The sequence below is a fragment of the Pimephales promelas genome, chromosome 3, assembly GCF_988280905.1.
Source record: "Pimephales promelas chromosome 3, fPimPro1.hap1.1, whole genome shotgun sequence".
NCBI lineage: Eukaryota > Metazoa > Chordata > Actinopteri > Cypriniformes > Leuciscidae > Pimephales > Pimephales promelas.
This window is the reverse complement of record NC_142771.1, coordinates 13378141-13401571: the sequence shown is the minus strand read 5'-3', so window position 1 is coordinate 13401571 and position 23431 is coordinate 13378141. Positions and strand designations below refer to the sequence as shown.

At 38.1% G+C, this 23431-nt stretch overlaps 1 protein-coding gene across 2 annotated transcripts in view; it reads right to left on the bottom strand.

The window, feature by feature from the left end:
- adgrl1a (adhesion G protein-coupled receptor L1a) overlaps positions 1-19998 on the bottom strand; it is a 232828-nt gene extending 212830 nt beyond the window's left edge. For both annotated transcript variants that reach the window (XM_089128282.1, XM_089128281.1), the window contains exon 1: positions 19101-19998. The gene's annotated coding sequence lies outside the window, so the exon portion shown is untranslated. The remainder of the gene's footprint in view (positions 1-19100) is intronic.
- Between the last annotated feature and the right edge of the window lie 3433 nt (positions 19999-23431).

Below are 23431 nucleotides of genomic sequence, written 5' to 3'. Positions count from 1 at the left end.
ACTTGAACCTGATGTGAAACCTGTAGGACAAATCTTTCGACCTTATGCAAAATTCCTATTAAAATGTCTTGATTTGCCAAACTACAGAAAATGTGACAGCACCTTATGGAGGTTCATCTGAAAAAAAAGGGTAAATAAATATTAACTTTGTAAAAAATAGTTTATCAGAATAGAGCTGGTAAGTCCCGCCCCTTCCGCTAACCCCGCTGGACCTCTATGTTGAAAAATCGTCAATGCAAGTGAATGAGAGAAAATAATTATTTTCTAATCCCGTTTGAATTTTGCAATGAATGCGAACATATGTCGTCTGTGAATTTTTTACATAATTTTTCGTGTAAAGAATGTGTGCGAGCACTTCTACGACTACAACTCTTCGCTGCTTTCGACGTGTTTGATATACGTCACCACCAATAGCACACGGATCCCGCTAAACATCCCTGTCTCTTTGGTGCACTTCACCGCCTTCTTTCAGGGAGAGGACAAACTAGTTTAGGCAAACGTGTAGTCTTACTCGTTATGTCTATTCCACAACTGCTAGCCAAAGAATCATACAATATACTGTCAAACTCGTTACATGAGAAATTATATAAAAAATTTCCAGACAACATGCGTTCACATTCATGGCACAATTCAAACGGGATCAGAAAATAATTATTTTCTCTCATTCACTTGCATTGATGCTTTTTCAACCTAGAGGTCCACTTGGAGTTTTACGGATGGGCGGGACTTACCAGCTCTATATGCCTACTCTTGAATGGAGAAAAATTTGCTTTTCCCACAGATGGTGTAGTTCTACCAGCAGGGGCTTACTGGATCATAGATTTAAGGCCGGTAAGTGCCTGATAGTGGTTTATAAGCTGACAAAATTTGCCACTCAGAAGTCCATGCTTTTGTTCTCACCCAAAGACATCAACTCAAATGCATCCAAAACCTCCACCTCCAAGTCTCCCAACATTTCCTCTCCCTCTTCTTGCCTCTTTCCGCTGTCGGTCATTTCTCTGGGCTTCGGTCGACTACAAAGGCCCACCTTTCCATCGCCACTCCTTCCCCTGCCTTTGATTTTCTGTCCATCAAGGGGGCGTGGATTAGTGCTCTCTTGTTTATCTGCTCGTCTGTTTTATCTATCTATCAGCAAGCCCTCCGCTGGGCGGCCGTGGCCTCCGCTACGCATTAATCCCGTATCAGCCCGGTGCCCATCCATCAGCCTGCTGTCTATCACGTCAGATCCATCATCCGCCCATCTGTCTCCCGCTGCCCACGTGAACCACCGGATGAAGAGATAGAGCGAGAAAAGTGCGGGACGGAGATGAAACAGATGAGAATAGAGGATGCGAAGGGGGTGGAGACGGGTTCTGCTACACCAGCGAGCCTTCATCCACCCTCCCCCATCCGCCCAAGCACGTACAGCGAGCTTTGCATGTCCCGACATGCTTATTACCTCCTCGGTTTGTTCCCCTGTAATTTGTTTGTTTGTTTGTTTTCCCTTTCCCTTGCTTGTTAATTCTAACCAATGGGAAAGGCGCCAGCGGAGAGAAAAGCTCAGGATGGGTCATAAATCCCATCAAGCCCCGGTGCAGCTGGAATCCGCCTCCACTTCCCCCTCCTCCACAACCCTTCCCCGCCAGCGAGGGATTCGGCACAAAAGCTTACTACCCTGAAAAAGGCTCAATATCTGGGTGCACGAGGGTCAGGTTGATTGCTATTTATACACAAGGACGTTTAAGTGCAGAGGAAGAGGAATCTAAGAACACATGCTGGGTGGGTCTATGCACCACTGCATTGATGCACAGGTGCAAAGACGGGCACCGGCGCGCTCGTGCACACGCCCGAAAGGAAAGGTGACTGTGAGAGGATTGCGATTGGAGTGCGAGAATGAATCGGGAGTGAAACGGCAGGCTCCCATGCCTCTGACCTTGTTGGACATCTCCAGGGACCTGGCCGCACCTCTGACCAGGGCCTCGGCTTTGTAAAACGACTGAACAAGAGAGAAAATACAAGCATCTCCAAATAAATGTGTCTCTTCCACAAATGAATGAGAGCAGACAGCTGTCAGGAGCAATCCATATCCATCCTCAGTTAAGCAAAGCTAATTAGTTCCACAACTGGGTTTCCAGTCCCACTCAGAGACGCGGCAGTCTGACAGAGCTCCCTATACGGGACATGGGATCAGTGACTCATGTGTCAGCCCGTTTTACGGCAAAATTTGTGTACGCGAGCGGCTGCGTGTGAGAAATCATGCCTTGTGCTCGAGTGTGTGTGCTTGTATTTGCAATTTAGTGGAGGGTGGTTTAGGGGTGTGTGGTATTAAGATTTTTGATCACGATCTGCTTTCGAAGAAATATCGTAGTATCGTGTACATATCGACGTGCATGCACATCTTGAAACTGAAACTGCAATTCACAAAAGTTCATTATTTGCATGTACTTTAAAGCGACATATAGCAAACAAGCTGGTCGCTTGTCCATCAAGGGATAGTTCACCAAAAATGAAAATTCTGTCATTATTTACTCACTCTAATGTTGTTCCAAACCTGTACTCATTTCTTTCTTGAGCTGAACATAGAAGAACATATTTTGAAGGATGACTGACTGCCATAGGAGAAATAAAAAAGCAACTGTTTGGTTACCCATTCTTCAAAATAACTTTTATTTTCAAATAGAGGAAAGAAACTTTTTGGGGTTTAAAACACCTTGAGAGAGTAAAGGATGACAATTTTCATTTTTGGGGGGAACTATCCCTTTAAATGTTAATAAAACAACAAAACGCAAAGAGAAAAATCACTCACTGACTGAGAACTTTAATAGTAGCTTTAATAAGAATTACTGTATAATTTATATGTGAAAGTCTATTTGTTCATTTAATTATTTTCTTCAATGCAACTGCTAAATACAGTACACTTACTGTATCTAAAAAAATAAAGCACAGATTATTTCACTTATATATTAAGTTAAGTAATGTGTATCTTTGTTCTTATTGTTTTAATAACAAATAAAATACTGACATAGATTTTTATCTTCGCCACTTTGGCCTAAATGTCTGCCATTCTTGTTTATTTTATATTTGATACCTAGGCTTTGTTTTTTTAAAAATAGGGACATTAGTTTGGCTGTAATTCTCAGGCACTTAGTAAAAATAGTAAAACCAACATGAAAAAGTTGTGATAAAAAAATAATTAAAAAAAAGTGAATTGTGATTTTCCTGAAAAAATGGTGATAAGATATTTTTGCCATATTGCCCACCCAAGTCAAGTGTGAAGGTGCCTAATTCTAAATTGGTTGCCTCTAAAATAGAAAATATTGCAGTGTTTAACAGATGCAATCACCAATCAAAGCTGGGGCACAGATACACACCCACACACTCATTTACATGCGCACACCCACCTACAGCGCGTAACATCGCACTCGAAGAATCAATCCCTTTTCAGACAAATAACAGAAAAATAGTGTGGATACCCCGATCGATATTGTACCTTCAAAGCATTAGAGTTCATCAACATGTCGAGCTCTGCATAGCCGCGCGACCCTCTGTTTAAGCTGAAACTACATTAATTCAGGCGATCAATATAAGCAATCTTTGGGAGAAATCAAGCCACTGTGAAAACAAGAATCCAAGGGAAAAGAAGGATGACTCATTTTAACAAAAGAAGAAAAAAAAAATTAGAGGTACTTAAATGCCAAGTGTTTTTATTTGCACCGAGACCATGACCGGGCAGAAAGAACGGTTAATGCATTGTAAAGCCACTGAAATTTGGGAAGTGGAAATAGGTGTTATTTTTATCATTTATTCATTCGCATCCAATCAGAATGTAGCTTCTGCTTTAAAGGTCGTCTGTAACAATTGTTATTCGTTGCGTCATGTGCCTTTTTTTTTTTTTTCAGTCCTCTATCAACTCACCGCACCAGTTTGATGATATTTATATATATATATATATATATATATATATATATATATATATATTATTTTACTAAATATATTTTAATACCTATTGTATAAATATATTTGAAAACTTAATCATATGTCATTTATATACAAAATACTATTGTGAAATATTCTATAGGTATCTCTTTTTTATTTTAATTTATTTTATGAATGCTGATTTGGAGCTCAAGAAACATTTATTACTTTTATCAATGTTGAAAACAGTTGTGCTGGTTAATTATTTTTCTTTATAATATTTCATGATTACTTGATCAATAGAATCTGAAACAGCATTTGTTTCAAATAGAAATATTTGATATCAAATATTTCGAACAATGGTAATAATAAATATATCAATATATATCAATATAACTGACTGCATGATATCAAATATATCTAACAATGGTTATAATAAATATATCAAATATTATTAAATAGTATTGTAAATATTAATGATTACTATTATTATTAAAAATATTGTTAATACTGTAAATATGCATTATTATTATTTATCAATTACTTGATTTATAGAAAGTTCGAAAGAAGTGCTTGTTTAAAATAGAAACATGTCTTTACTCTTACTTCAATTGAATGTGTCCTTGCTGAATACTAATTAATTTATCCAAATTTTTGTTATTTAAAATAGTATATGTACTAATCATAATTGAAAGGTTTTAAAAATAACAACACATCCTTTAACTAGGAGACAACATTCCTACAGTACACACAATAAAACCCCTACCTGTGGCTGAAGTCTCATCTCTGCCAGGTCGTTAAACACAGTGGTTTGCACTGGTTATAATGAGGTCAACAGCGTCTATAATGCCTGCTCGAATATCAGCCAGGAGTTCGAGTGCTGATACAGTGTTGACATTAGATTGCGACAGCATGTAAACTGCATGGATATTAGTCCTGTGCATTGACTGGTGGACACTGTAACGGCCGTGTGGATTCTGCATAGGTCAGCAGGTGCATTGCTGAGGGCCAGCGCTGCGCATTGATTGGACAGCTCGCTCATTATGGGATGTGCGGCCGTCAAGACATGCTAGCTTGGTTTGTTCAGAATGTTTGGTGCTATTTGTATGAGGATAGCCAGGGAATCGGTTGGAATGGTGGCATGGTTCGCACTGGTCTGTTGCATTGCTAACTTTCTCTCTATGCATGACATGGATGACATTCAGGATTGAAAATGGATACATATTGCCGGAAAAAAGGAACAACAACAAAATCAGTGTGTATATTAATCCACCCACCTTATTTGTTCCAAATCTGCTTGTGTTAAAATGAATGCCAGCGTTATACATTGCAATTCGCAGTGAACCACATAATCTGCTGCCATTAGATGCCCAGCTGTTTCAACCATTGCATGTGCATTTTCCACTGTGCGCTGAGCATTTTTTGCTCCATTTATGATGAATATACAGTACTAGACAGATGCGACAGAAGTGCAGGCACATTTGTTTTGCTGTAAAGTGATGTGCGCTAGTGGGGATGTTACACAGTTTTCAATCATATTCCCTTCAGCTTAGATGCTCTTAGCAGTCCCTTTTACTATTGTACACTATTGGATCTAACTGATGGAAATGTCACGTACTGTATAATCCATTGGAGGAGAGGAAATCTGCATCATTTGTAATTCAACAATTGCAACTGTAGTTCTAGCTTTGTTTCTATGCAACTATTGTGTAGCAAATATGACATAAATAGTAATGGTAATAGCGATTACTCGTTGCTATTATTGTCTTCTCTCAAAATACCACTATTAAACTGGTGGTAAATTTTTTTTACAATATAGCAGGCAATAAAAAGGTACAATGGTACAAAAAGTAATATTGTACCAATATTGTGTGTTACAAGATGCATAAATGTAATTATTATATATAATTACTGTAATTATTAGCAAACGTTATGTATCTACAGCTGATAAAAATGACATACTTTAAAGGGAGATCCTTTTTGTGTATGTCCATTTGAAGAAAGCAAGTTAAAGGGACACTCCACCCATTTGCATTAAGCTTTCCATTGTTAGCAACCCAGTTATACTATTGAATATTCGTGCAACACTCTCTCATTTTCCCCTGAGATGAGAGAAATCTGCTATTTACCTTTCATCATTTTACATCATTGTAGGAGGAAGTGTAATGCTACGTTCACACCCGACGCGAATCGCGCGTCAAATTCGCGCCTGACGCGTCTAGTTTGACGCTTGACCACTAGTGTTAATTCGCGTGTCAAGAGCAAAACTGCCGCGCGTAAAGTTTGAAGCGAAATTTACGCGCGTCAGAATCAAAATCCGTTGGCGGCCATTGTTTTTATGTCGACCGAGCATTCATCAAGAGAGTTACCGCTCTGTATTTACTCTGGAGAGCAGAACAGCGGCGTGGGGATCATCGTCGCCGTATATTTGTGTCCACCGGACCCTTCGGAGCCGAACCGTTTGGCGAGTTTCACCATTTGCTCTCTCCAGGAGCTGCGCTGGATGACGGCCGCTGTCAGCGGTACTTCCGCCTGTCACGCGCCCAGTTTGATGACCTGTTGTCCCGCATCTGAGCGAGGATCACCCTCGCCCTCATCCATCTAATCTAGCTGTCATTTATTTTTGTTTTGATGATAAATAGAGCCAGCCTTCAAAAGTTATTAACCTGTCCTGTGATTTTTTTCTCTCTCTCACGTCCAGACACGAATTTATGCACATATGTTGATTGTCTTTACAACATAATACTATTTCTAGATATGGAATGAATGACATTCAATACAAAATGAACATGTCCCGTATATAGAAATAATGTTTTAAGTGATGAAACATTTGCTTTGTTGTGCATAATCCCACCGTGCATTTAGTCATATTAACAAAATAATTTATTGAAGCATCCAGACACTTCACCACGTGAGAAAGCAGCTAGGCTTCTGATTGGTTAACGCGGCGCGAATTCACGCCAAAGTTCAGATTTTTCAACTCGGGCGGCAGACGCGAATTCGCGTCAAACGCGTGAATGCACAACGCTCAATTCGCGCCATTCGCGCCAACTTGACGCGCGAATGAGGCGTATTCGCGTCTTCCGCGCCGCGCTCGACGCCTCATTCGCGCCGCAGGAATTTTTCACATGCGTAAAGCGTCTTTGCATTGACTTAACATTGAAATCATTCGCGCCTGACGCCCTATTCGCGTCCGGTGTGAACGTAGCATAAGAGGGGGAATTTCTGTAAAGACTACAACCACTAGTCCCCACCCTTTCAAACCCGCCCATAGGGGGTTGGACCTAATGCGCTAACAGACCTATCACAGATCAGTGCCAGTGCGTTTGATTTCACCGGCAGAAACTTTTTGAAAATATGGACGAAGGTACTAAATACGCAGACGGATGCATTTTGGAGGATTGGGATTACACATAGTGTCAGCCATCTTTTTTTAGAAGCTAAGCTAGCAGGATCTTGTTTTGTGGAGAAAGCAGAGTAGTAACTTTGGAGTAGTAACCGTCCTCTTTTTCCCGGACATGTCCGGCCGTCGATGTCCGGGATGCATTACATTGCATTGCATTACAGTCGCCATGCACTGTTTACATGCACAGCTTTTGTTTCAATCTAACTGAATTCATTCCATTGTGAATCTGAATGTAGTGTTTATATGAACGCTAAACAAGTGATCGGTTGATGTGCGTTTTAACATTGCTTAGAAAATCCCCCCTCCTCAGTGAGATGTGAGACCGGTAACTTACGTCTCACAGGTGTCGCTCATCGGTAATCACGCCACCGGCCTCGCGCCATTCTCCCGCGGCCCTCAGCCTCGTACTGCTCGCCAGAGAAAACATAATGAATGGCGACTGTTGAACGCAAAAGCCGAATCCCGGACATTTTGGGCGATCTCGAAAAACATTTTTGGGCTGACCAATCACGGAGACTCACTAAACTAACCTAAGCTGTGTCTGAAATCGCTCCCTATCCACTATATAGTGCACTATATTGGGTGTCGGCCATTTTGTAGTGGTGTCCGAATTCTGAGTGAACGACATTATTACCTACATTCATTTACTACTTTTACCCACAATCCTCTCTGAATTCGAGTGTACAGTCGATGTACACTTGTTGAAGCATTATTTCCCACAATCCAATGCGGAGACAACTGAACGCGCATGAAAGTGCCGCGCGAGCAAGTTTAAACCAAATATCCGTTAATCGACGTTAGGAAGCGTATTCATTCGGATATAATAACGGTCGCCGGAGGGCGCTTGACGACACGTCATCTGTGAGCGTGAGAGTTACAAGTTCAGTCGATGAAACTACAAAGCTGGCACGGAGGTATATATACAAAATAAAGTCATTATGATTGTTATTGTTATTAATATTATTTTATAAAGTAAGTAACGTAAGATAAAAGGAGTTGTCAGTACGTGTGACGAAGCCTTTTCTGCGACAGCTCCAACTCTCTGACGCACAGTGTAAACGTCAGCGTCCGAATTCACTCACTTCATCTCATTCACTCCTTGCAGACATAGTGCCCTCAAATGCCATACACTATATAGGGATTAGTGAATGAGTGAACGGTTTCAGACACAGCTCTAGACTTGTTTAACTACCGCGCTGTTACTGGTAGGCGTGGCCTCCTAAGGCAGCGAAGCAAGTGCATTCTGGGAGTTGTTGTCTTTCATCCACATAAGCTAAAAATACATTTTCTGGCTTTTCTCAGTATAGAAAGCTCCACATTCAAAAATAGTTTCACATTTCTTCTACATAAATTACCCATTTTAAACACACATTCATCTATCAAGAGGTGGAATGACCCTTTAATGGCTATTTCCTTGCCCAAAACCGATATATTATGTTTATATTCTGGAAGATTTTCAGTTATTCCGTTTACGTCTGCAGCCTCACTCATAAACCAAACCTCCTTGTTTTCCCAGATGCAGCTCTGTGACTAATACGCTCAAGACTATTGAAGTCTGATTCTGTCTTGAATTAAAAATGTTTGAATTAAAAATGTTCAATAAAGACTTTGAACCTTCTTTGTGCTGTCAGACTGTGAGCTGTAACTGATGGCCCAAGGGGGCTGTTCGCTCAGGACACGTTCTTACGTTCCATATTTGCTATGATTTTTTAATTGTTCATGTTTGTAAACAAGCACCAAATGGATATCTCACTGTAGTTTCAGCATCTTGGAACATTAATGTTGTTTTTAAGGCACTAGTGAGCTTCAAGTTATGTCAGCTAACAATGAACCAATCCGATGAATCTGGAGGCGGGAAAAGTGTACATTAGGAACAGTTTATATGTGTTCAGTTTATATGAGTTTCATTTCTTAAGCTACATTAAATACTATAAGCTGTGAATGCAAAACCCTGTCATTTTTGTTATTATACGCAAGGAATAATTGACGAAGGGCATACCTGAGGTGGTAATATGGCCATGACATGAGGCGGAGTATGTGCTTTCCATACATACAATTTCTTAAAATTTAAATTCAAATTCTAAAACTTTTTCCAATTGACCTTTCGCCGGCCCCTGCCACAAAATGGCCATTGTCCAATCACACATCATAGCAACCGTTACTGTGTGAGCTGTTCCGTCAAACAGTAAGCGGTGCGCCCACGGCGTTAGTAAATCGGACACATGATACCCCGAGAGATTGTCTGGAGAAGTTGTGTTTTTTCCCTTTCCAAAGCCCAAAACACAACGCGAGCGGTGCCTAAGATGTATTAAACAGTGTGGACGCCCCAATTCCAGTTAAATGTGTCGAACATGGTTAACTCGTCTCGCGTGCAGCGTGCGTGCGACTGAGATTAGTCAAAGAAGCACGGAGAAAGCAGATCAAGAGGATCCACAAAGGACTTACTGTACATTTTCTAAAGGGTTGTTGTTAACATACCATGATATTCTCTGGGAAAATGAGCAGCAGTCAGCTAAGTTAGCAGTGCAGCACCGTAGACTACAGTTTAGAGGACGTTCGCAACGGGGAAAGCATGAAGCTTACATGACAACATCAGTTCATATATCAATATCGTAACGAATAGAAATAACCTTAAATAACGTATGGTTCTCTGCCTCTTTCCGTCTCTAATGCATAACGTTAGTTACTTTTTAAACACGAAAATCGCATTCAGCATGAGCATGACACGCAATCGGTTGCTGTGGTAATGAACAACCTGCTTGTTAAAGCGAACGTGCTACTCCTGTATCGGAGGCAAAATGAATAAATATGCAGCGCAAGTTATATATTTCGAACTCCAAACAATTAGCCACTGAACCAGTTTATAAAATCTTCAAGGCTGTGCTGGTTGCATTTGAGGTAACTTAGCATGGTCATGGGGTTTTTCTGATTTTTCTTGAGACTGGTAAGCATTAGCATCAATAGTAGTCGTGTCTCATTCATTTCTTAATTTTATATTTGGAATAAATCCCTCCACCGCATACCGTAACCCCTTTTGCTTCGATCTTGCTTGATATCGCGGAGGTATTGCTCCAAAAAAGGTCACTGACACGCACGGGAATACCCTTTGCCGTCATGGCAATCTGTCGCGCTGCCCGTGTTTGACCATTTGTTTGACGGAGGTAGCAGCAGTAACTAAGGGGGGCGGGGCTCGGCGAAAGGCTAATTGTTTACTATATTTATTTGCTATATCATTGTGGGTTTTGGTTATTTTGCTGTTGCAGTCTGTAAGGACCTGTGAAAAAACTGAACTCATTTGGCAAACTGTATTGTGGTCAAGACCTGCCTGAACTAATTTAGCCGTGCGTTTCCCTGAAACTAATTGCATACACTTCAGAACATTCGGTAACCAATCAGATTCAAGCATTCAACAGCCCCCCGTTGTATAAATTTAGTTATACACAACCAATTCATTGATTATGTTTACCACATTTTATAATAATAGCGAAGTTGTGAATGGGAATTATGCAGTGATCAAAAATGTGTATTTTTTATTTTTTCATCTTCACAAGGTGCATTACCAGACAGCAACATAGTGTCGGCCCAGATCCGTCCCACATTTGGCATGTTTGAATCCACATGTACCAGATGTGGCACGGATCTGGCCCGACACTGTTGCTGTCTCTGGGATGTATCTGCGCAGTTCACATGTATGCTGGACAATTGTTAGCTGTTATTTCCAAATCATCCATTAAAAATCCATTTAAAAAATAATTGAACATACTGAACTGAAATTGAATGTCAGTTTTAAATTGAATTTAAATTGAACAAGACTAATTTCAAGACTAAAGGTGGATAATTCATAACAAACGTTTATAATTATGAGAAGCCTAAACTAAGTCAAGTGTGTTGACTGGTTGTCCACATACATTTATGATCTCAGCAACATAGATCATGGAGGTATTATGATTTGTTTGTTGGCCAATTGATCTATGGCTAAGCCACGCCCCCTCCACTCACTCGGACAAACACGGCACGGGTCGGGCACTATGGCAGCTGTCACAGTAGGAGACATTTCACAGGAGGCAATTGGTGATTTTTGGAGACAGAAAAATTATATATCATCTTGAAGTCACCTAAAGGTCTTTAACTATGCATTGGAGGGTTATATTAATAATTTTATTGTTGAGAAGGTCGATGAAAAGCTTCAGATCCAGGCAGAGATGTACAGGTCACAGTGTAAACATGATCGCCCAGATGCCCAGTCGCCCAGACTCTCGAGAACTGTTTGACCATTTTAAACTTAAAATAACAAGAAAAAACGAATGAAAACTGACTAAGTCCAATTCATTTCAATGGAAGTGGAAGCAGAGAATGTCCAAGTGTATTGGGTTAGCTGCGCACTGTGATTGGCTCATCGCGTTTGAGGGCGTGGCTTAGCCATAGGTCAATTAGATATTGGGATATTTAAACAACTGTGTCGTTTCGATATTGATGTAGTGAGGAACCGAGCTGGTATCATTCCGAAGCCAAATGTTGGTATCGAGACAAATAACCTAATGAGTCCGTCTTACAAGTGTGTCCGTGAAAGACAAAGAACTCTTTTTGCTCTTTCTCTCCCTCTTTTGAGTGTGAATTATTCTTCCTCTGCTCTTTTCTTCTTCCTGCTATGTTTTGACACTGCCTCTTCTTTTCTTTTCTTTTTTCCACACTGCCCTTCCACTCCTCTTTCCAAGGGCTCCCTCCTGCCCCCCTCCTTCCCTCTCTCTGCAAACAGGCAAACAAACAGCTGCCTCTAGTCCCTCGCTGGTTAGCTGTGGTGCCTCCTCCCTCGGCTCAGAATACTCCCTGACAAACACACACGCACATAAACACACACACACACACACACACACATCTGAACTCTGCTGGGAGAGCATGCTAACAAATGACCAGTCATGACATAACACCACACTTATCATGCATATTGATCCGCATTGATCAGGCCAGGTCTATCACATGGCTATGAGCTGAACTCGATTAGTGACATATGCAATATGCGCTTGAGTGTGACCGAAAAATTGTTTTTGAAATAGGCGGAAGGAAAAAAAACTTTGAAGCCAACACTTTCCACCAGTAATCTTTTCTCCCGTTTATTTTCATGACTCCCGTTTTATTTCATGTTTTGCTAAATATGTCAAAATTATAATTCTATTTTATTCTGGTTTTAGTTCAAATTTATTAATAATAATAATAATAATAATAATAATAATGTTTAAAAAAATAAATGACAATATTATTAATAATAATAATACTTTTTTTTAATATCGACAAAAAATATATATTTTTTTAAAAGGACAATAGCACATTAAAAACCCACAAATTTCACTTGCATTTATTTGCACACAGTAACTTGTAACTTAATTTTTGTTGAGTGTGCCGAAATGTATTATACTTTTTAAAATTAAATTGCAATACAAACAATAATAATAACAATATATATATATATATATATATATATATATATATATATATAGTTATTATTAATGATTATAATAAATATTTAGTATTATTATTTATTATAACAAATAATAATAGTATTATTACTATTATTAATAGTAATAATAATATTACTATTATTTATTATTATAATAATAGTAATTATTTATTATAATCATTAATATATATATATATATATATATATATATATATATATATATACACACACACACATATATATATACATATATACACATATATACATATATATATATAGACACACACATACTGTATATATACATATACACATATACATATATATATATATATATATATATACAGATATATACATATATATATAGACACACACATATATATACATATACACATATACATATATACACACATAACATATATATATATATATATATATACATACAAATATACACATATATATATATATGTGTGTATAGTTGTATTTATATGCGTGTATATATATATATACACACACACATATACATATGTGATTAGTATTAATGATTATAATAAATATTTACTATTATTATTTATTACATTGTATTACTATAGTACATATCAATAATTACAACTTTATTAATGAGTATTAATACTGTAAGTGTGTATTATTATTAATAATAATTATTATTAAAACATAATTATTCATAATAATAACATATTTGTATTAAGTAATATTATTTATTTTATTTTTATTTTATTGTATTTGACTTATTGCCTTTACTATTGTTTATCTCTGCTGACAGCAACCCTATCCAAAGATACCTGCGAACCAGCAGCTTAGGAGCCTCTCAGGACTTTTTAAATAACTACCAAGTTATCCAAGATTTGGCTGACATCTGCAGACATTTTTTTTAAGCAGCTTTTCCCACAAATACAGCAGGATAGAAACAAACACACTAAAAAAATAAAAAATAAAAATAAAAAACGTTCAGAAGGAGTGTAGCTATTAAGTCTATCTGGGAGTTATGTTGAACGTCTGCGAATTATTATTATTAACGTCTGCAAGCTTTTACATTCCACACTCTCTTCCGTTCCCCCCGTCACCTGCACAACTCCGTTCAGCTTGACTTCCCTTCTCCGGCTCACGCGGGGAGCTGACTGACAGGATGTGAACGGAATGATGCATGACTGACATTTCGTATCCCGTCGAGCGAGTTCTTCCATTTCGTTTCCAAATGAACGTTTTCAAGGAATTTCACTCAAACCAAATCAGTGTGGAATTCCACACACAAATTTGTATTAGGGATGGCACAGGAGTGCTTCAGCACACAGTTCAGTACTGCTCACATACACACTATACACACTGCAGTTTCAGAACATCCCACACAAAATGCAAAATTATGAGCTATGGTTGATTATTCAGCCGGCGGCAGATGGCAACACCCTTTTATGTGATGATCAGTGAAACGATTCTGGCTTTCCCTTTAGCTGTTAAATCGGCATCAAACGGCATCCTAGTTTGGGGAGAAAAAAAAAATACCACAGCAGGAGAAGCCTTGTGTCTTGTTAAATATGTTAGATAAACCGGAGCTGTTTTAGACGCGGCAAAAAGGCGCTTTTAATTGGGCAACGTCTTGGCCTGGATGGATTGTGATATTAAGCAATCACACAGTGGTATTGTGTTGGCGACAGAAGTGGGTGTGAAGCTGTTTTGAAAAGCTTTCACTGGCAGAGCTTCTTTTGACAGCAATACCCCTAGTAAATTGCCCCCGCGTCTCAACGCTCCATTGATTGGGCTCTATTTTAGCCTTTCACAGCTGTAAACCGGCGCACCCCCCTCCCTCGCCGAGTCGATAGACATGATCCAAAGACAGCAGCCAAACAATCCGCTATCTGTCCAGACGGACCCATTCGGCTAATTTAACATGCACTCAATTTATGAAAAAGAGCGTTCATTGATTTTTCCATTCATATGCACTTGTTGATCAAGACATTCCATTGTGCTCCATGATCATCCCACGGCTCCCGATCAGTGCCATACGGAGGTGCGAAAAGGGAAGAGGGAACGCGGCGCACCGCACACTCCTCCTCTCCTGGTTCCAGATGTAGATGGGTTTGTCTGAATAAAAGCCTTGATGCCTGGCGCCTGCAGTTACAGGCTGCTGCATTCATCCACACATTCAGAACAGCACTTCACGACACAAAGGCCGCGACTCAGATGCGGTCTCGAAAAGGGACGCCCAGTTCCTGCAGCTTTTGTGCCTTTTCACAACAACTAGGACAGTTGCGAAAGCATCCACACAAACTATTTTCTATATTCCGCACCGTCTCCCCCAGTGGGTTGCGGGAAAAAAAAAAGAAAAGAAACATTCATACAGCAATGAGCATTCTTATAATGCAATGACTGTCAACACATAATGAACTAACAGAAGAAAAGACCAAGTTAAATAAAATATTTGCAAACATTTTTCTTTTGTTGCACCAAAACTATTCACACTGATTTTGCCACTCTATTAATTAGTTTGACTACCCTTAATTAATTGCTTTTACTTCAAACAACTACACAAATCCACAGAGACTAAAACAAACAAAACAACAAATGGATCATTGCAATGTGATGCTTTTTACAAAAAATGCATTGTTTCGCTTAAAACCATGATCTTGGAGAGGCTTTTACTCCACCGATTAAAAAAAAAAAAAAAACTTTATTTTAAGATGTTCTTCTTGTTACGGAGTACTTATTTGTGTAATTAAAATGCAACAATGTCACAAACTTACAAAGTAATATTTACTATACAGTTTGGTTTAAAGAGGTGGTTGATTATGATTTCACATAAGTGGGCTATATACAGCTAAAACTTCATACACACTCTGGGGACATCAAATACATCTTGATTTTCCATCTTGTGAAAAGGACATTAAACCACCCTTTAAGGTTAGTTGCATGTAGGCTAATTATGCATAATTTAGAAAGTGCTACCAAAACCTATTAGAGTAAAATAATTTCTACAAGCTTACACACACACACACAAGACACATACATACATACTTTCCAATACATGTAATGTAGTGCCTTAAAATAAAGTGTTCGCAATTAATTTTTGCGCAGCCCTACTATGTATATATGCTATTAATCACATCCAAAATAAAAGTCTGTGTTTACATAATATATTTCTGGGTGCTGTATATAATTATTTTGTATATATACTTTGTAAATACCTATGCATGCATGTATATATTTAAGAATTATTTGCACTTAAATTCTGTATACATATATAAATACATAATCTATATTATATAAATATTAATATTTTATATATGAATAACACTTTTTCTTAAATATATACATGCATGTGTGCGTATTTATATATACAAAATAATTATATACAGCACACACAAATATATTATGTAAACACAGACTTATTTTGGATGCGATTAATCGCAATTAATTTTTGCACAGCCCTAATACATAGTATAATGTGTATTGCCTTAAAGGGTTTGTTCACCCAAAAATTATCCCATAATTTACTCAGCCTCAAGCCATCCTATATGACTTCCTTCTTTCAGGCAAAAACAATCAGTTTTATTAAAAACGATCCTAGCTCTTCCAAGCTTTATAAATGGGAGTGAATGGTGCCTGAGATTTTGAACCCCCAAAAAGTGCATCCACCCATCATAAAAGTGATCCATGCAGCTCCAGGGGGTTAATAAAGGCCTTCTGAAGCATTGGGTTTTTATAAGAAAAATATCCATGTATAACTTTAAAACCATTTTTTTAAAACCTGAGTTTTTATACTTTAATTATAATCAAAACTATAATCACAGCCTGATGATGCTTTAATCATGTTTGCTTTAGCTACTTTCAAAACAATACCCAGAATTCTGCAATCAATATGGACCTCAAAGGACACTCCCTCTGAATGGGCCTTACAGGAAGCTACAAGCTGCAAAAAAATCCTACACTGGATGATTGACAGCATAACAATACCCTAACCCTGTGGGTTCCCGGAGAGCAAGAGATACAGAGAAACAGACAGAACAGAAGGAGACAGGGGTCTGAATCTGTTATAAAAAGAAGAAGAAAAAAAAACACAGAAAAAGCAAGAGCCTTGTGCACTCATGAGACGCCAGTGCACTGAACAAGAGAAAATGAAAATTATATGTCCTCTCAGCAGCTGGCCTGGACCATCTGCACACACCTTTGCTTAATGCAGCTAAGTGCACTAGAAATAGGAGACGGTACGATTCAAAGGAGCGTTAAATGCCGTGAACAAGCTCTCTACGTAACGTTCAAACCAGAAGGTCAAACCAGGATATTGTGCAAGTCACCGGTTCTCCCCATTTTTGTGCATTTAAACACAAAACAAAGACAACGGAGGGGGAAATGTCAAACTGTTGGGTGCTAGTGGAAAGCACCCAGAGCAAGCTTTGCCACTGAATAAACATTAAACCAAACCTGCTGTCGCACAAACATTTTAAAATATTGTGAGACAAACCTCACTGAAAAAAAACCCAGTAACAAACGATTTTCACTCAATTCACTGCAATTAACATAGATTTAAACGAGCGAAATTGTTTTTTTCTTGTAAAACCGTATTACAATATTATTTACATTTAGTCATTTAGCAGACGCTTTTATTCAAAGCGACTTACATATTTACTTTAATTAGACAAAAATATTTTACTCCATAATTTATCAGTACTTCACGTAAGAAGCTAATTAATTAATTAAACTAGATAAATATTCACTTTTTCGGCAAATACACGTATATTTTCTATTCACTGGATAGGAATTACACTATATAGTGATAGCACTATAACATATTTTAGTGCTAAGCGCAACTAATGCACATACAGAACAAGCATTTATAGTTCATTCCAATGAGCAAATTGTCCTTTAAACAATTTACTTTGCACTCCCCGACTGTTCACTTCCTTTACATTGTGAGGGATAAAATACAAATCATTGTTGGAAGCTTGACCATCACAGCCGTTGTTTCGAGGCACGGTAAAATGGGCTGACAAATCATGCATCTGACAATAATGTTGCTATGACTGAATCCCTATGTGGATCCATATGTCAAATCCAGACCATTGCCGTGAAAGCTCAGCCAAAATAAAGATGAAACAGATGCAGCCAATCTATCAAATCCTTTTCATCATACAAATGCTGAGAACTGGCCACTTTTGGCCAAAGCAAAGGAGAAGCGAGTCAAATAAATTCCTCCGATGATTACTGCCACAATATAAAAATGAGAGCCATCATTAATATTGTGCTAATGCTTGACTATAATTCATCTGCTCGGAGCTTAGAATAATTGTTCTGACACTCGGACAGAGAGGCATAAATCCTTCGCTCTGTTCTGACTGGGAGAGTGTTTGGCAGTTAACCAGTCCTAGAGCAGAGAACTGGCGTTTTATACCTAAACCAACATTAAAAGGCTTCTGCTCGCACTGAGGCGTGACGTTTAAAATGGAACCTGCTGCTTTGAGGAGATTCAACTTTGGTCCACTCGTGTCCATTTACCTAAATCACCCAGCATCAGGGAAGCAATGAGCTTTTTTGCATAGACTAGACGACTATTGAACATTACGTGTCCATGGACGCTTGTGATTCACCTTAATGCGAGTAAATGTAGTGTAGTGACATTGATGCTCACATTACAGCTCATGAAGGCCTGTACGTTCAAGACATGCAAAGGTCGAGAACTGGATTTTTTATGTAGCCTAACATTAGAGTGCTCCAATTCCAAGTTACATGCAGGCCTATAACATATAATGAGATATTAATGGTAAAATGTGCATTTTTAAGATAGAAATGTGATGGATGATATATCAGAAGCCATGCTATTTCTGGATCTCTGTTTGGCTGCCTATATCATGATATCTCATTACATCCATTCAAAATGCTTAAATACAACTTTTATTATTACTATATGTTAGTGAATGGTGCAGGTTCACTCTAAAGTGCCTGTCCAATGTGTCCGATTAAACAACATAAAACACAAAAACGTCTCAAAATGTTATAATTTAAAATAATATTTGTAGTAGCAACTTCGCAAAGTGTTTGTTCGGTAATAGCTCATTTTGCAAACCTACATGCTAATTATAAACTGTAAAGGTGGGTATCATATAGTGGGTAGAACCAAAGTGTCAAATTTGTTGGATATGAATGACACGCGCATATTTATCATTACTCGAGAGCTTTTATTTGTGTCTGACGCATCATGAGTGCGCGTGTCCACATAAGCATAAAATATCAATAAAACACTAAATAAACCTCGTTAAATGCCAGAGGCGGCAATAAATGCCCGTTCTCGATCCTCCTGCAGCAGCATATCCAAAATCATAAACCTCGGGTTCATACCTTTCTGCGTTTCCTCCTGTTCTTCAGTGAATCTCATTCATTCTTCAGCCCCTTCGGTCGTTTATCTGTCGTTTTCTCCTTCTTCGTGCGGATGCATGCAGATTAAACGCGAATAGCCCGAATGGAGCAGTCCGGAGAATCAACGGAGGGAGAAAATTCGTGATAAAGACGTACAAAACGAAGAAAAACAATCCGACATGTTAAGTCAAATAGGCTCAAACGACCGAACTCACGCCAGAATCAAAACAAAACAACAGCGCGCGCTGTTTGATACACGACTCACTGATAATAAGTCCACATGAGACGCGAATGAGCGAAGAAAATATCGTCCGCAGTCCCGTTTTCAGCAGTGAACATAACGTGAAACGTCTCCCCAAATCCTGGAAGGAAAACAAGGACACGCAGAAATGTCAGAAGTGGACGTAGGGAAGCGAGTGAGTGTTCATATCGGAGTCCTCGTCGTATTTAACATACACATTAGAGCAGAAATGAAAGGTTGTGGTGTCGACCCATGTGTCCTCCCGCCTCGAAACCAGCATTCGCTCTGACTCCCTCCGTCTGAAGACACGCAATGTCGATTTATCTCTCTCACGGCACACTGACTTCTTATCCGACTCCCATCTAAATTAATAAACCATACCCAGGTTTATTAATTTGCACCGTGCATGACCGTACGCGAAATGACAATGTATTATTGATCAGTCTCGGTGACTGATTCATTGACTCATTCAACCTCAGCTCTGGTAAATAATTAAACACTTGCTTATTTGCAGCTAATTTTTAAAGGTTGCTATTTAAACGAATACTGTGGCTGTTGTGCATGTGAAGGTACCCTGACTGAAGCCCGCTGTCCAGCATGCTGGGGTGATATTGTGCAATTATTCAGATGGCTTTCGGTGTGGGACGCCTCTCAGCTGAGCTTTCACTGTTTAGGAGTGTATTGAAAGGGGGCGTGGTCTATGCGGGGGCGGGGTGTTGACATTTTTAGCGTATATTAAAGGGGCGTTGCCTGTGCATCGGGAGTGATTTATGACAGGTGATAATTGTAATCCAGACTGAAAAATATCTAACCAAAAAAAAAAAAAATCCATGTATTCCTGCACCTTTTCTTTACAGCCTGCCTTATATAATTATAAAGATCACAGAGCAATAATTACCCTTTTACACATTGATATTGATATATTGTAATTAATAATACATGTAACACTGACACTATAAAGTGCTTCATTATCTTTGTAAAATCTATTTTAATTAAGAGTCACTAGTCTAATCAGTATTGAGAGATGTGATAAATAAAGAATTATGATTAAATCTATTTTAATAATTAATCCGCACACACACACATACAGACACACACATATGAGATATATATAGGCTGCATTCCAATTACAGTTGGCCTATGCCAGTGTCCTCTGTGACGGCACATTTCGTTAAGATTCAGTGTTGACCTTAAGGGATTTGGTTAGTGCTCTATTTGAAGGGCAGTCATGATCACATTAACTGTCAAATCAAAGGAAACTGGCTCAAAGTCAACAGGATAGCCTACATTTTCCTTTCATTACCAAATGACTTTTTTTTTTTCAATACTTCTGGCCAGACCAAAAGACCATTTTTCCTGCAAGAGAGCAACAATATGTGCTCAGATTTTTGATTTTCTTCTTATGTCCTCTCTGCTTTCTATAATGTCCCAATTTACACATTTATCACACACACACACACATACACACACATATAGAATAGGATAGTATCAAGCCGATCTCACGACCAAATCGAACGGATTCGACGAATGATTAAAAAGTGGCTAATTCATAACAATTCATACGACCTCACTCACACGAATTAGTGTGATTTTGCTAAATCGTACATATTTTACGAATTGGCCAATTCGTATGAATTCTTACGAATGACCTACCCCTTACCCCGCCCCTAAACCTACCCATCACGTGGGTTTAGACAAATCGTACGAATTCGTACGAGTGAGGTCGAACTAATGAGTACGAACTAGACACTTTTTAATCATTCGTCGAATTCGTACGAATTGGTCGTGAGACAGCGTAGGAAGTATCATTAGCAAAACATGAAATGTCTCAGAGATTTAATGCAGAACAAGAACTGACTGCAATCAAATATTAGTGTCACTGTCACTTGATGGTGGATCTGGTGAAGAAGCGGTCAGCGATCTAAATATTGACTGAAAATGATAGATTTGAGAATATGTTTGAGATGGCGAATATGAGCCAGATGCTGAATGGAAAATGAGCTCTGATGAGGACATTGATGATGGTATAAAACATCTGCTCAAACTGAACCATTCCCAGCTCCAAAAGGTAAAACAATTTTCTTTATTTTATTCTTCTGTAATTGTTACTCTAATATCAGGAGAGTTTAATATTATCGCGACAGGTAGAGATCCATCCGTTTTAGATATAGATCTGGGTCGCTAAAGACCAAAATATGTAATAATGATTGGTGAAGCATTCATTCAGATCATCATTACTGCAAATATTTCAATCACAGCTGTGTGGAAATTAAGATGCACAATTGCTGAAATCGATATTGCTTTTAAAAACAATTCAGTAAACAAGTTTATATTGAGTAGCTTATATTAAAGGATTAGTTCGCTTAAATTGCTTCAAATTTCTTTCTTCTGCTGAACACAAAAGAAGATATTTTGAAGAATGTCTGTAACCAAACCATTGACTTCCATAGTGTTTATTTTATTTTTGTTCATTTTTCCTTCTATGGAAGTCAAATGGGGTCCATTAACTGTCTGGGTCTTAATACTTGTAGTCTTCTTTTTAGTCTTAAAATATAGTCTTTTGTGTTCAGCAGAAAAATTAAATTCATACAGGTTTGGAACAACTTGAGGGTGAGTAAATGACAGAATTTTCAATTTTAAGTGAACTATTCCTTTAAATCACCAATTGACCAGTCCATTTGTCTTTTTCTGTCCCACCAACAAATATTTTTACAAAGTCAGAATCAGCCATCATGTCTCCAGACAACACACAGTAGTGGCGTTCCTGAATGAATCAGTGTGTTTGAAAAAATATCTGAGTGAATGATTAATTGAGTCAGTTATAAACGCACCATGCATCACAATTTGCGTACTCTTATTAAGTTAAAAGCCGTACATACTTTTACTCTGTATTTTGTTAAATTTTTTAAAATAACTCCTTGAATTCATGTTTTTTTTTTAAATTCTGATTCAAGCACATACATTGGATTGATTTTAAAGTGTGTGTCTAGCACTAGGTAAACAAGCATGTGTGTGTGTGTGTGTGTGTGTGCCCAGGGAATATATCTAGTACTATATACGCTATCCTATAGTAATATTCTTTAGATATTAAGATGATATATATACCTACCCAGCAACTCCAGTGTGAAATGCTGACTTGGGCCTTTGCATGTTTAAACGGATCGCTCAGCTGCATCTTCCAGTCATGTTTATGTGTTTGTGACCTCACAAAAGTGTTTTCAAACCATTGGAAGTGAGGTAAATTTACTTTAATCGGACAAATCACTGCATTTCACGTATATTAACCAATCACGGCCATCGGTGAAAAGTGATGCTTTAGACTGTTGCCCAATAACAACCTAAATAGGTGTACTGGATGAAAAAACTATAAATCTGAAACGGGGTAAAATGCTGGCTGATCATAGTTTGGTATTAAGCTGTCTCTCCCTCCACAAAAACTAATAAATAATATCCTCAACACGAAAGATGTTTATTTTATTCAGAGTGTGAGCCACTTGTTTGTGCCAAAGTTGCTGCCACAATTCTAGCATGTTGCCATATGGTTGCTTAAGTGTTTGGGGACTTTGTTAGGTGATTGCTGTTTTTGTGTTTGTGTGTATGTCTGTTTTAGTCTAATTGCTTTTTAAAAAAAAATAATTGAAGATCTCTTTGGATGCATGATATATCAACTCCATATTGGTAATCGCTGATATTAATAATATAAGTTATTTTTTATATATGCATATTTCAATCACGACAACTCTCTGAGCATTTTAGCATGTTATTGAATATGGCAATGTATTTGGTCTTGGTGAACTAGATGTGCTATGCTGCAGCAGATTTAGGCAGGTGGAGCTGGGGGAGGTGGAAGGTGGAATAGTTATTTTTAATTCTACATGCTCATTTCCCCAAGCTTTTCCATCGTCTAACACTCATATAATATTATTTAAAAAAATGTTTAAAGTTAAAAGGTTAAAAGTTAAAAAGTAAAAAGTTTAAAGTTATAAACTGTAAAATCACTTTTAAATTTTTATTTTTAGTGTATCTAATCTGATTTTTATTCTTTTAAATTGTGCACAATTCAGCAGTATAT